Below are 16,376 nucleotides of genomic sequence, written 5' to 3'. Positions count from 1 at the left end.
TCAGCCTGATTCATGTACGGGCCGTTTTGCGTGTCCCTAATAGCGAATCATAGCGATTCGCTATTGAGGACACGCAAAACGGCATTCATGTAGGAATTGCTACTTAAATAGCGATTCCTACATGTTCTTTATTTGCGAGTAGCAATTTGCTACTCGCAAATACTCCCCATTCATTCCTATGGGCCAAGAGGCCCATAGGAATGAATGGGGATTTGCGAGTAGCAATTTGCTACTCGCAACTAAGATAGCGATGTTAAGGGTGCCAGGGGTGTCCAAAGGACACCCTGTAGCACCCCTAAAATGCACTTTTGGACAGGTGTTGCGCACACACATGTCCAAAGGACATGTGTGTGTGCAACATGCAACTTTGAAAAATGCTTTTAAAAGCATTTTTCTGAGTTTTTGCTATTTACCGACAGGTCTGACCTGTCGGTAAATAGCGGCCCCAAAAGTTCAAAATCGCTATTTCTTGATGTTTCATGAATAGCATTTGAGGAATCTCTATTAGAGATTCCTTAAATGCTATTCCTCGCATATTTGCGACTTCTTAAATAGCGATTTTTGCATTTGGTATCATGAATACCAAATGCAAAAATCGCACTCGCAAAGGGCCAGATTCTCAGAATCTGGCCCTTTGCGAGTGCAATTTACCTACATGAATCAGGCTGTAAGTGATTTGTGCCGAATCAAAGGATGTTGAGCGGACACCGAGACTCGAACTTGTGGGCATATTTACAACAGAATGGAGAAGCGTGGCCTTAAGCGAACATTGCTTACGCCACACTTCTTCATTTGGAAAACGGATTGTTGCACCGTATTCACAAGAATGCAGAGCACCCCTGTATTTCTCCTAGTGCGGGCGCTGAGTTCAGCTGCCAAGCGCCAACACAGCCCCCCTATCACCATAGTGCAAGGGTGTCTGCATTGGGGGAAATTATTGTTTATGTGGAAGAAGGTCTCCCTTCCTGTTAGTTTAGAAAATTGGGGCCCCTGCATACAAGTTAACTTGCCAAGTGCAGGGAAATCATATGTGTTTCATATATTTAGAGAGGTGCTGAGTGGGAATATGGAGGATGCTGATAGTAGTGGTGGTTGAATGTCTTTGGGAACCCCGTCACCTTTCCTACTCATACCCAGAAGTAACCTCAACTAAAAATATGGTTGAGCCTATTCACAAAGGCATCTTTGTCAGGCATCGCCTGATCCAGCCCGCTCGCACTTCCTCCCCTCCTCACATGACTCTAAGGCTGAGGCTGCGTCGGCCCTCACATCTGGTGCAGGTTGTGGTAACCAAGCAATTCTGTGCTGGATGAGATGTGGCCTTGCACTTTAGGGCCTTAGCCCCTCAGTGCCTTCTAGATATTCTTTGAGAAGTGTAAGATCTTGTGAGATCACAGGCTACTCACAAGATCTCATGGCCATTTTGGGTACGGCCCGAGTATTTAAGGGAGCCCCACTGTTGCTAAGTTACTTGTTATCAAGGAATAACTCCTGGGCAAAATCATGCTTTGCTCTGAAGAGACATATTTCCTTTCAGGTTGTAGGAAGAAGAGAGAACCTTCTCACGAACCCGGATGAGAAAAGGATGGATATTTTCTCCACTCTTGAAGTTCTGAGATTTCAAACGCGTTTATTTGTGGAGCTATTAATGGCCAAATTGAGATAGTAAGTTCCGCTATTGAGGGGACATTAATGTTTACCTCTCAAAGACAGTGACTTTCAGACATCCAGGGGCTCTAATTTCAAAACTATAAAGATGTCTCAAGAAAATGTCAAGAAACAATATCTTCCTCTGGGATAAAAAGGCCTGCAAGACTTAAAAAATGTGGGTCTGCTACGTTTAGAGGAACAATTGTGTTTTCTTCAATAACGATGATTTGGGTAATTCCCATCTGATTTTCTAAAGAGACTTGAAGTGAGATTTTTTTAAAAAAAACAACTTCGCCAATCAGAAAAAGGTTGTTTCTGAACAGGAAAAGAGATTAAGGTGTGTACAACTAGAAACACATTGTTGATTTGATTGTGTTTCATGAAGAGGGTAGACCAAAAATGTTGGTAAATCCATTAGCTTTATTAGTATGTCCATTGTTTTCCAGCAGGGGTTCGATACATCTCAACTTTGGCATCCTCTGCTTCCTATTACCCAGCGGTGTCTTTGAAGACATCTTATCTTCTGTGACGAAGCCTCAAGCTGAGCATTATTTACAAAAATAATTCAATGGTAGAGAAGAGAGTTGGAAGGCCACCTTTGGTGCCAGATGTGTCTTCTCTTCTACTGGGTCTACTCCCTGGTGAACCATTCCCTAATACCTTCTTCTGGTATCTTGATACAACTGTTGTGGTGGTTCTCCTTCCAATGGTGGTAGCAAGGTATAAGTGGCAGAGGCTTCATTCTACTCCTGTGTAAGAATTATGTGTCTTGACATTCTTGTTATGATGTTATTCTATGTTAGTGTAACCAACAAGTATCCTACCAAAGGTCACGGGGGTGGTTCTTTCCAATACGGGGGACACATGATAGAGGGGCAGTGATAGCCCTCCATGTCTCCCGGTTTTCACAGAAAGCTGGGAGACACGGAGGGGAATCTAGGCAAATAGCTGGAGTAGACCCTCGAGGAAAGTGTGACCCACTCCGTTCCTGAGGTACTTGACACCTATTCATTGTGAGTGATTCTTCACAAAGACTGCGTATGGGCAAGTGCAATCAATGCCCTTGTATACTTGTTTTGGCACTACTCGGCCATCTGCTAATTTGACCCATAATCCAGGGAGGTACTGATCTGATACTCTGATGAAAGCCCCTGACCTATTTAGGCATTAGGGTAGGGCTGAGACATGTTGGTTTGATATAGGGTCATAGGACCATAATAGTCCACATTACCCGCGAGCTATTGTGTTTACTCTCCCCACCATTTCTATGAATAAAGCGATACTTCGGAGAAGGTGAGGATTTTTTTATCGCTAGTTAAGCCCCCTTACCACCCTTCTAATAAGTGCTACCTGAAATGCTGTCAAGCCCATCCTGATTTTTAGGAATCAGGGTGAACCCAATGATGAAGCATGACACTACTAAAGTGTGTGAGGTTTATATAAAAAAAGGATTATTTTTCCTTCTCCGTACTAGTCACGTGGAGCTAGCATACTCACTTGGGGTGACCCATTCCTCTATCCTGTGTCACCTGTATTGGAAAGAACCACCCCCAGGACCTTTGGTGGGATACTTGTTGGTTAAACTGAACTATTTGGGAGGATGTATTCCTCCATACACCTTTCCCACATGCAACACCCACAGAAGGTCCACCAAGCAGGCTAGCTGGTACAATGACAAAGGTGAACATGAAAGCCTGAGCGGGAAAACCCAGACCGGAAAACCTGGGGCAGCATTGGTGTCACTGCATCAGGCTGGAACAAGCGGGACCTGGAGGTTACAAGCTAGTGGCAAGCTGGGTGCCTGCTATACATAAGAACCTGTGTCAATAAAAGGGGCAGCCCTATAACCCTAGGAACCAGGGCAAATCAATAGTACAGTAAAACACTGGTCCTCTTGGGGGAAGTGTAAGCCTCAACTTCCTTGTTGAATCCAAAAAGTCATCAATAGATGGCTTTTTGGTAGCAGTGGGCGGAACTCGCCGTGTTTCACACTGCAGAATTACCCGGGTAAATGAAAACTCTGTGAGATTATGCAAAGTTCCACGAATAGGCAGAAATCAGTAGGTTGTGATTTTTAATGCCGGGAGCTTGTTCTGCGCTCAAAGATCAGCGCAATTGGCACCATGCAGCATGCCAGAAGGTGCTGCTGCTCAAGTTGATTTTGTTGCAGCTTGAGTAGATTTTCTATTCGAGCAGCAGCTTTCTCACAGTGATCCGTCATGAACACCCGCAGAACATAGGCATCATTCCGGAAAAAATCTATCCATACCAACACAGGTCAACTCCAATCCTTCTACTGCTTCTCCATCCTCCATATGCTTTGTAAGATATTTAAATGACTAACCCAAAGCACAAGAAGCACCATCATCCAAGCCCTCATCTCCAGCCTACTGGATTATGGCAAGGCTCTCTATGCAAGGATCACAACTCACCTCCTCTGACGACAGACAATACACAATGCTGCAGCCAGACTTGTCCTTTATCTCCCAAGATTAACCCACGTCACCCCTACCTCAGGGATCTCACTGGCTCCCTGTACATAAAGATGCCAGTTCAAGCTCCTGAACCAGGCATACAAAGGCCCTATACAACTGTGGACCTGCCTACCTGAACCACCACCTACACGTCCATCAGCCCCCCAGACACCTCTGTTCTGTGCCCCTTTCTCTAACCCTCACCACTCGCATCTGATGTAGTAGATGTGGAGGTCCCTCCTTCTCCTACCTAGCAGCAAAGACAAGGAACAGTTAAAGTCCCTGAAGACATGGCTACTCAGCTAATGAATTGGACCATGCCACCGCCTGGATGTCCTCACAGGTGACAAGAAATGCTCTACAAAACTATAAATCTACAAATCTACTGATTGATTGATTACTAACAGCAGGTAATTCCATGCTTTAGGATTAATATAGGAGAAGGCTCGACTGCCGGATCTGGTTTTCTGTATGCGTGAGATGTGCACAAGTAGGAGTCCGGACGAATGTAGGGGTGTGGAAGGTTTGTTGAAGTACACCCAATTATTGAGATATACTGGGCCAGTGTTAAGTATTCTGTATTATGCAAATAGGGAGCCATTTGAAAATCTTCCTCAGCATCTTCAGTTATTGGAAGCATGAGGAGGTGATGACTCTAACTTGGGCAGTCATGTCACGTTTACTGTTGATGATGATCCCTATATTCTTAGCGTCGATGATGAGGGTGCTTGTCCGTCCTACCTCTGTTGGCTACCAGGTGGAGTGCCAGGGAGAAGTGCTCTCCCTGAAGATCATGATTTGAGTCTTGTCGGTGTTCATTGTCAGACTGCTGGTCTTCATTTGGTGTCTCTTGAAGTACATAAACTACTACTCCTGTAGTAGTCTTTTACATGCCTTTGTGTATGGAAAGCCATACATCTATAATGGGAATACAGTGTGAATATTGATATACAGCTAGTACAGATATAGAAGAATGTGCCCTCTTTGCACAGTTACTGATAGGCAGTTGAATTTTTCTGGACTGATTCACAAAGACATTTACGAGCATGTAAAAGAGTAGCAATTTAGTACCACTTCCTATGCTTGTAACATAAATAAATGTTTTTGTGAATCAATCGTTGTGTATGTAGTGCCAGAATACCTCAGGTCTTCCTTGCAGCATGCAGGCTTAGGAGTTTTCAGTAAGCTTGTGCTCGTAGATGGTTCAATTTGCAATGCCCTGATACAAATTATAACGGCAAAGCTCTCAAAATCAATACAACATTATTTCAAGAAAATTTGGGGATTATCTGAAATTATTTATGCTTGCCACCTTTACCAAAATGCCTGTGGCAATTGTTCCAGATTCCTTAGGATGAACCAAACACATTTGTGTGCCTCTTTAGACATTCTATTATTTGTTAATAACTATTAATATGTTTGAGAAAACTGTTGGTCCAAGTGAGGTGAAACGATAATGTGTACATCAATAGTGTTAGTGACGATCTCTTGTATGTCATGTTTTGGTAAATGAGGACAAGGGCTGACAAATTCATATGAATACTACACGATAAGGCAGCTAGGATTAGAAAAGGAATACGATTATTGGAGTTTTGTATCACAGAATTGAAAATATAATCCTGTTATCTGAAAAGGAAAACCGTGGTAACCACTGAACTGCCACCTAACCAATGTCAACCGACTTGGAGTAAGAATGGATGTTCGTAGACAAGAAAGATCAGCGTTATTCATAGGGTTGTTTCATAACAAAAGGGGCATAAATGTAAGAAAGGGCAACTGTGTATATATTTGTTTTTATTCTAACATCCTCAAAACAGGAATGGCTATTGGGATGGGCTACCTCAATTACAGTGCAACTCCATTTCACCCTAGGATATGCTCTAATTTTGCACTCAATTCACTAGCTTTATTTTTGACTATGCCATATTGGTGTATATGAAAGTGCAAGGCTCACCTGACTCAATTCTAAATCCTAATGTACATACCAATGAAAAGTTGAACAACTCTAATACAACTATGATCTGGAATCCTGAGTTTTGACTGTGCAGAGGCAGAAAGGAGGGTAAAAAGAGGGTTGCTCTCATGATTAAGCCATTATCCATGCCTGAATCAACCAAGGAAAATTTTGCAACTGGCAAACAGCTATCTACTGTGCACACATTCTTGGGAGGCCTGATTCATAGGACTGTGTTTTGCCTCAACCGTTTCCCATGAATGGTGCATCAAGAACTTCCACCAATCATTGAGTCTCTGCATGTGTTCCTTTTACAAACCCACTGATCATCAAACACTAATGATATCTCTGATCACACAGCTGTGACTATCTAAAATGCCTTTCACAACTAAGTGGTGATCCTACAGTGTAGAAAATAGTGAACTTGATCACATCTACTAATTTAGTTAGGCATGCTACATTCTGAATCCTATCTTGGATACCAGTGATGCAGCCTCTTAATTAACATTTAATGGAATTGGTCTGACTGACACCAAAACAATCCAAGATCTGCTTATTCTGTCTATACTTTCCACCACAGGGCAAAGTTCTGTAGTTCAAACATGTGCTGAGTGACTGGATAGGTGTATCGAGTGAAGTATCACTCTAGATTTCATTGACACTGCATGGTGGTCTTAGCCATGGAGCCCAGGGATCTCCTTAATTTGCAAATGGAAAATACTGGAGTGTATACCCGAAGCACATGAGATTAATGTTTTTTCTTTTGAAAATCAGAGGGGCTTATTTATGAGCCCTTGCATCACTTTTGCACCTTCGGTGCATCACTTTTTGTGACCCACCAGTGGCGTAAAAAATGCACCATGTTGCCTCATATTTACAAAGTGATGCATCTAGGTAGATGCGTCACTTTGTAAACCCCTGCGCCACACTATACCTGCGCCAGGTATAATGTATGCCGGGTGGGCGTTCAGACGCAAGTAAGCCTCGTAGAAAAAAAGTATCATTTATTTCTATAGATCCCTTTTGAGACTCTGGGCCTGATTACTAGTAGACTGTTAATTGCACTTTCAATAACAATCTAACACTGAGGTGTTTGAAGTTTATCATATAGTGAAAATGATTCCTGGTACTGACTCTTTAGGGAATAAAATGCATGACCTTACCGCCACAGGCCTGCATAGTTGACCGACTATAAGGCCCCCCCTATGCTCAATAACTGACAGGTCATGCTTAGTTACCTAGAACCACCCAACCATGCTAACAGATTTTCTGTGAGAATTTGGTTACCTAATCTAGACCGATGGACGTCATCTTTTAAGAATCATGGCTCCCCCCGATGCACCCATGGAGAATTGTTTGTAAATGAGGGGCCCTGAACAGTCTAGCTATTTTATTATTAATCCTTCTGACTGAATGATTCAATGCCCTCATAGACTCACCCCCCCGCCACTGACATCTTGGCACCATTTGTGACCAGACGATAGTGCAAACCGGGCATGTCTTTGCTAACCATCCTATTTCCGAAAGTATAGTCTTCACCAGCCCTCTTCTACCTAAGTGTACCAGATCATTCCCTCCCAATTGTAAGATAATAATGCTGGGGGACTGTGTCTTTTGTCTAAAAGGTGCATTAAAAACTTCCAAAATTGGCTGAAGCGCAATCCTCCCTGCCCATGAAATGACACCCTAAAACCAGCAAGCCTTGCTCTGGACTCATAGTTGCCTGTAAGGAAAAAAGGATTCAAACACTTCACATACGAATGACCGACCACCCAAACGACATGCGGTCCTTCCTTGCGGGCGTGTGCTTGTTCCTCTGTTGATTGATGTTGCTGGGCCGCCATGGTTTCCCCCCTTGGGAAACTGAAATTTAAGCAGAAAATAGGAACCAGTATCAGAAATATAGTCCAGTATCATGCTTATAAAATATGCAGCAGCACATAGAGATTGTAGCAATTAGAGGACCATCTGCCAATTATTTGCACATCATTTTTATGTAAACCTCTTGCCGCTGCTTCAGTCGCAGCCCCTATCCTGAATGAATGAGTCCCAAAATTCTCTGGGTCCATTTCTGCCTTCTGTATTGCACCTCGATGACTCTTTTGAACTGAAATGCTGTGAGTGGAGTACCATCCGCATGTATTAACAATGGCCCAACCTTGTCCCCAGGCCTACCCTTCAAAAAGGCTTTGAGGTTTGTGATGGGGCAGCAAGGATTACCCTGCGCCCGATGTAACACCACATCCTCCCTTCATGCATCCTGGTCAGTTTTGGACCTCTTAATAGATATCAACAAGGAGTTGCCTTTTATCTGAACCCGGTCATACTGCAAAACGCGCTGTTTATCTTTTTTGTTTTTTGCTGTCAGCTCCCATTTTTAAGTGCACCATAAAAAGCCAGTGTAAAGGCGGCGCTGAATAACTGAGCCTCTCCAGTAGAGTGACAAATATGGCGTAGGGCCTCGAGTAACGATACCAGGATTACCACACCTATCGGCCGCCTAGAGTCTGGTTCATCTCCTTGTAAGCGCTGCCACCCCTTCAAAGCTTTTCTGACTATAAAAATACTCATGGGGTCCTTTTGGCCTTTAGTTTGTGCAAAGAATGAGATCGCTGCCATATGTCGCATAGCTGTAGCTGCTGACCTCTCTTCCCTACGCATAAACCCAAGGAAAGCGAGAACCGCCCCGTGTCACGCCACCTTTTAGTCCCATCCGTCCCCAAAAATGTATAGTATGACCCAAACGCCCCTCCATATGCCTTCTTGGTCCCAGGTGCTAGGCTGGCTGCCACGAGGTCCGGTAATTGGGGGCACCAATCTGCCAAAGTATTTCTGGGTAGCGTGTGGAATTCTCTGCTGCATTCGGGAGGTGTACCCTGAAAACCTGCATCTTGAAACAAAAAAGTGCATCAGCAGCATGATTCAGCACCCCTGGAACATATTTAGCCCTGAATTGCATATTCTAACTCATGCATGACAATGCTATTTCTTTAAACAAACGAAGGATCATTTTACACCGTGCCGCTTGCTAATTTATGCATTTCACAACAGTCATGTTATCCGACGAAAAGACCACCCGTTGATTACGAAGTTGCTCTGGCCAGACTGACAATGCCACCCAAATGGGGAATAACTCCAGGAAACCCATGTTTTCTGTCACACCGCTCTGTACCCACCAAGCTGGCCAACGCTGTGCCCCCCACTCAGTACCAAGTATAGCTCCAAATTCCTCACTACCAGCAGCGTCTGTCATCAAACCCAACTCTGCTGAAGTAGTGAGGGGACCGGGCCATACTACTCTGCTATTGAAATCCTGCAGGAATGCTAACGATATCCGCATATCCTGCCGAACCTCAGCTGACAGCCTGGTGTGATGGTGTTTTTCTTTCAGGCCTGACATGGCTTTTGCAATGGATCTTGAGAATAGCTGCGCCATAGAGATAACACGCAGGGCGAAATTCAATTGCCCCAACACTTGTTGTAGCTGGTGACCTTCTCTTTCGCTAAGCATTGCTGTAACCCTGCTTGGAATTTCCTGACCTTCTCTTCTGGTAACTGAAAACAACCTTCAATGGAGTCCAACTCAATTGCCAAGAACTCCATCTTTGTTGTTGGCCCAACCGTCTTTCCTGGTGCAAAAGGAACCCCAAAAGCCTGCATGAGTGTGCAAAATTCCTGCAGCGCCCACCCACGCTTCCGTGAGCCTGGTGAACCCAGGAAAAGGAAATCATCCAGGTAATGCAAAGCATAATGGTGACCTGTCACCTGTCTGAAAACCGATTCCAGAAAGGAACTAGACTTCTCAAAATAGGCGCAGGAGACTGAGCACCCCATGGGCATACACATATCCTTGGAACTGAAAACCTAAAAGGTAGAATGTTGACGGGTGGACCGGCAACAGACGGAAGGCTGACTCGATGTCTTATTTTATACTTTACACTACACAAATCTTCATTAATAGCATCATTCAAGGACTTTCCCCCAGGAGGCGATCGGTTATGAATCAGCATAAATTCTCCCTTCTATTTTTTGGTAATTATGCCCAATGGAGAACAGACAAAATGACTAACCGGGATGCCACCAAAGGGACCTGCCACCCTACCTAAGCGCAACTCCTTTTCAATCTTTTTTTGCTGCTACACTTGGGTTGGTCCTAACAGAGAGATGATTCTTGCATTCCGTGGTTCCTACATAATCAGCGCTGGAATCCTAAAACCGAAGCTGAATCCTTTTCGCAACAACTTTACACTTGAATGATAGGGATATCTATTTAACCATGGTGTCAATGCGGTAATTCTAATGGGCGTGCATGTTATCTGTAATGCCAAACCTTCAATCTTGCTTCTTTCTGCCTCTATCCCACTTTGATTTCTTTAGGCACCTGGACTCAGGGTGAGATGGGTGGGCACAGAAAGAGCATGCCTGTTTAAATTTACAAGTGCCGGGTGTTCTGGTACATGTACGCCAGTTGAAATCCCAACATGTCCCTTCCCCCCCCCACCGCTAGAACTCGCAGGGAAACCCCCGGGAGGGTGTGGCCGAAAGGGCTGTGAGGACTGTAGGGCATGCACTTTTGGAATTTCCTGTGACCCTAAACCAAAATTGTCTAACCAGGCAATCATGTCAATTGGATTCCAAGAGAGTGATGGATCAGAAGCCTTTTTTATCCTTAAAGCTTTGTCATACTCCTTCCAGCCCACCCCCAGATATTTATCATGTGCCCCTGTAATCCTGTTTTGGTAGCATGCCATTTCTGCCTGTAAATTGGGAAAACATTCTGCCATGATTGGCATATAGATTGAAAAACCTCTGACCCAGTTAATTAAGTGCTCTTCAATTCTATATTTCAGTAATTAATTGGCCCATTCCCTCAGGAGCATCCAGTCTTTCTGTTTCTTGGCCTCTTCTCTCCCAGACTCATCTAGCAACAAGAAAAGCATACTAACATAGCTTCCTTTCCATACTCTTTCTTTCACTTCTTGAGTGACAAGACGAGCCAAGTGCTCCCTGTTGGTACGAGCCTCTCCCACACCTAGTAATGGCAGTGTTTGTTCCTTGTAACAACCAAATGGGAGAGTAAGGGAATTATTCACCAAAAGTGAATGGGGATTACTCCTGTTCCCCTTGGGTAAGTATGTAGCAAACAAAGAAGGAGTACCACCATACAGATTCAAAGAATCTTAATGGGAAGTATGTTGGATAAAAGGAAAAAATTCTTCCTTTTATAAAAAACCCTCACTCACCAACCTAGTGGTGACATGCTTCATCATCGGGGTCCACCCTGATGACCGAATGTCACCAGGGTGTGCTACAACACCTGAATTACAGTGGAGCTGGTTAGTGTTTGGGTGTAGAAAAATAAATGTTAAAAATTGTCCTGGTATAAACTCATGAAATATATTTTATTGGTGAGCAACTGGACAATATTAAAAACAATGTGGAGATACCTTGAGGGTAATTATGACCAAGAGTGTCTCAGCAAGTGGTCTGGTCTACATGTTTCAACCTTATAGTGGGAAATGCCAGGTTTTCTTCAGGACCATAAAACCAGAAAAATGGACGGTCTACACCCCCTAAAAGGCGTACCCAATCCTAGATTTCTGTAGAAATTGCAAAAATATTCAGATGCAAAATGTGAGCTTCTACCAAAAATCAGTAGGCTCAAGAAAAAAGAGACCTATGGAAGGAAAGACAAAAAGGAGCGTAAATATACTAAATTACGTGCCTGTAACGTTGTGAAGGTTCTCTCGTGTTCACAAGCAACATGCCAATCCCATTCTTATCAAATAATTGTCCAGCCGTGAATTCAGGTGGTAAGCTGGTACCTAAAGTCCAAACCAGGTGTCACTAATCCTGGTGGTCAAGGTATCCAAGCGTGGGTGAGCGCCAACAACGTACACACTCTTTTAATGAATTTCTATCGTGTTTTTAACCATTGACTGTGTCAGCCACGTAATTTACCTGTGTAATTGTGCTTCGCTTTCACGCTGTTTGTTACAGCAGGGCGCTTCCTCCCACTCTACTGACACAAACCGGGGGCCGATTTAGGGTCTTCACGGTAGAACTACTACTGTTTGGCAAAGGGCGACGACTTTGGCCGCCATTGCAACTGGAAAAACGCGGTCAGCGCTCTAGCGGTCGGGCGAATCACAGCCCGGGCGCTACTTATGAAGCCTGACTTCCGCCCGCGCAGCGGGCGGGCGCAGCGGGCGCGCCGATGGCGCGCCGGAGGCGCGCCAGAGGCAAGCCCGTCTGGGCCCGTCCGGGCCAGATCGGGCCTAGGGCCAGCCACTATGCCCGGGTTTCCCCATGGACTCATAAGGTATTCTAAGGAGGAGCTTTTGTCATTTCGACTCATGGCCCATCCTGGATGCCCGTACTGGGAGAGTTCTAGCCCTCCCTTTCACCGATGCCCTACCTGTCCGGCCCCTTACAGTGGGGAGTCGGTCGATAAGAAGGTAGGGAAAACGCTGCAGATGGCTCTCCTAAACTGTAGGTCGCTTCCGAAGCATGCGGTCGAGATTCACTTGCTGTTAGAAGACAGCAAGCTCGACCTGCTATTCCTGACGGAGACATGGCTATCCCCTCACTCTGACTTTGATATCGTTTCGGCGCTCCCCAGTGGCTTTAATATCCAATGTGTGAACCGTGACAAAGGTATGGGGGGGGGACTTGCCATAATCCACCGAGAGTCCCTGACCTGCAGATTGCAGGAGGGTGGAATCTTGGATGCAGAAAGTGCGTGTTTTAACATTCAGCTCACACCTACCCACTCCCTATCAGGTCTTCTCATCTATAGACCCCCGGGGAGCCTAAAACACTTCCCTGACTCCCTGTTGGAAATCTCTTTGTCAGCCGCCTCTCAGGCCTCGAATTTTTTGATCCTGGGCGACTTGAATATACACTTCGACGACCCCAAGGACAAGGCGGGGGCCGAACTGATTGCTAACCTTAGCTCCTTTGATCTTGAACTTACAAATAAGGAAGCCACCCATAATAAAGGTCACTTGCTGGACCCGATCTTTTCCAACATCCCCCTGATTATAGTTAAACCCCCCCTGCCCCTACTATGGTCAGACCACCTTTTAGTGCCTTTCTCATGGGAATTTCATCAAGGGGGAATCAAAGCCTCCTGTTCCCGTACGCTGCAAAGGCCGTGGCCTAGGTTGTCAGTAGACAATTGGTCAACTGCTCTCGAAAAATCAGTTCCCCCTATAGAAGCGGATGCTTTACAGGCAGATATAAATTTTCGAGACTGGCTCACTAATTCCCTGGATTCGGTTCTGCCTCTTAAGCCCTGCACAAAAAAGAGCAATACGTTTAAATCTCCCTGGTTCTCGCCGGAATTAAGAGAACTCAGGAAAGAGTGCAAAAGAGCCGAGCGCGCCTGGCGCAAAGACTGGGTACCTACCCATAAAACTGCATATAAAGAAGCCCTTAAACGTTACAAACTAGGACGACAAAAATCTAAAGCTGCCTTTTTCGAAGAAAAAATTCGTCTCTCCTCAAATTCTTCTAGAGAAACATTTAAAATTGTAAACATGCTTCTTAAGGTCCCAGCTCCTTCTCTGGTTCAGAATGACCCAGTACTGAGATGTAATCAGTTAGCAGAATTTTTCGACACCAAAATCCGGAAAATTCTAGATAGCCTTCCTCAATCCTCCATCATTGAACCCGTCGAGATCCCAGCCTCTGACCCCACCCGTCCTCAATTGAAGGCTTTCAGTCTCATTTCCAAAGAAGATTTCTGTAATATCTTCTCCGCTATTAAAAGCGGCTCTCCCTCAGACCCAGCTCCGATGCACATTTTAAAGCAAATTTTGAACATCATTGCCCCGGTAGCCACAGAATTACTCAATTCATCGCTATCCTCGGGCATAGTGCCCCCGAGCTGGAAGCAGGCTAGGGTCAAAACTCTCTTAAAGAAACCAGGACTGGACACCTCTGATCTGGCCAACTTTCGCCCGATCTCGCTTCTACCTGGTCTGAGCAAAGTGGCCGAAAAAGTGGTGAATAAGCAGATCTCCGAGTACCTAGAGGTTAACCATCTCCTCAGTGACTCTCAGACTGGTTTTCGCCCGGGTCAGGGCACAGACACCGCCCTTTTGGCGGTGACGGAAGAGGTAAGATGCATCTTGGATTCAGGGGGATCAGTTGCTCTGATCCTCCTGGATCTGAGTGCTGCATTCGATACTGTGGATCATGCTGTCCTGGCCCAACGACTGGCCCTGCTGGGCATTACCGGATCAGCCCTAAAATGGCTACAGTCCTACCTGGAGGAGAGATCCTTTAGGATTTGGGAAAATGGGTCTAAGTCAGAGCCCTTCCCTCTTCAGTGTGGGGTGCCGCAGGGTTCCTCCCTCAGCCCCACACTGTTTAATGTCTACATGGCCCCGTTGGAAAAGGTGATAGCCCCATTTGGGGTTAAAGCTATAAGCTATGCCGACGACACGCAGCTTGTCGTCTCGCTGTCGCAACATGAGGGTAGCGTGGCTGATCTCCCAGACTGCCTTACAGCCATTTCCTCCTGGATGTCCAGTTCAAAACTTAAATTAAATGGATCCAAGACGGAGATCATGCTTTTAGGCAATCAATTTACCTCTCTGCCCCCTGAGATGTGGCCTGCCTGTATGGGAGATCTTCCACCCCCTAAGCAGCAAATAAAAAGCCTAGGGATTTGGTTCGAACCCCAACTTACATTCCAGACCCATGCGCAGAAAGTGGTTGGAGGCTGCTTCGGTCTGCTTCGGGCAGCTCGGAAGGTACTTCCTCTCCTTCCCTTTCAATCTAGAAAGCTGCTAATCCAGGGCTTGATCCTGTCCAAATTGGATTACGGTAACTCCCTTTTCCTTGCAGCCCCCCTTGCCACCATCAAGACTCTTCAGCGAGCTCAGAATGCCGCAGCTAGGCTGCTGATGGGGGCGCCGAGAAGGGCCTCAGCCAAACCATTGCTGAAAGCCCTGCATTGGCTCCCCATCCAGGAGCGGGTCTCTTTCAAATCCCTTTGTATTGCACATAAGACCCTGCAAGGCAAAGGCCCGCCAGCCCTGAGAGGAGTGATCCGATCTTACAAGTCGTTCAGGGCCCTTCGCTCGGATGGAGAAAATCTTGCCATTGTCCCACGAGTGAGGAAAGCGAGAACAGGAGGCCGACGGTTCTCACTGAATGTGTCAAACAAATGGAATGCCCTCCCTAGAGAACTCCGAATGGAATCAGATCATCTGAAATTTAGAAGGGCACTTAAAACCTTTCTGTTCCCTACTACCCTCTAATCTTTCTTTGCTTGAGTTCACCTGGTTCAGATTAGGATTAGCGCTGGGACGCTTTAGGGCAGCCATGCGCTCTACAAATCCAAATCAAATCAAATCAAATCAATCAATACGTGCGTGTAGGGTGGCGTAGTATAAATTATAGTCATACACGCCTCCAGACTTATGTGGCGTGGTAGTCCATCCACTCCAAACTATGCGTGAGGACGAGTTTATGAAATGTGCAACAAATACCCGACTTCAAATGGGGAGACACCCATCAACCAACATACGGAAAGACCAACAAACATATAACATGTAGTGATGATTATGGCCTGTCTTACTCATAATAGATGTCTTTTAGGCATCGGGGGGCAGAGGAGGAATTGTCCTCAACTAGAACGTACTCTGTGAGGAATAGAAATTGAAAAAAGGGCGTCAAGCGTTAGCAGCGGCCGCGAGGAACTGCGGCGTTTGTAAGCTCCAAAATGCCGGCGCTCGTTGGTGCTGCAATCAAAAGCAGTATGAGTACTTACAGTTCTGCTGTTGAACGGACGGCGAATTACCTGTGGCAGTGCCCACTGCCCCGCTACGGAGCTCTGGAAAGACCGTGTCTATTAGTGCCAGCGTTCAGTTCCGGGGTGGGCGTGGTGATCACGTGACAGGTTGTCATAGTGATCGGTGTTACATGGGTCTACGGTGTGCGTGAGGTTCACAAAACTCTCGGCGTTCTAAATTACAGGGAACAATAGAGATCAGAACATGCCCTTAATGTCCGTGGTACAGACACTAAGTAAATAAAATGAATGGAATCAAAAGGCTGTGATATCCAAAAATCGCACCTGGCTGGGTGTGATTTAGGTATGTTGATACCGGGGTATGGGCAAGCTTATATTGTCCGTAATACAGACACTAAGGAAATTTAAGACAAAAAGCAGTGATATGTCAATATATCGCTGGGTGTAATTAAGATTTGTAGATCCCATGGTATGGGTAATAGAACGCCCGTACTTGTACAACAATTACGTTGGTTAAGGCAACAGGACCGAT

Source organism: Lissotriton helveticus, chromosome 3_1 (assembly GCF_964261635.1).
Source record: "Lissotriton helveticus chromosome 3_1, aLisHel1.1, whole genome shotgun sequence".
In the NCBI taxonomy this organism is placed as follows: domain Eukaryota; kingdom Metazoa; phylum Chordata; class Amphibia; order Caudata; family Salamandridae; genus Lissotriton; species Lissotriton helveticus.
This window is presented reverse-complemented; position numbering follows the sequence as displayed.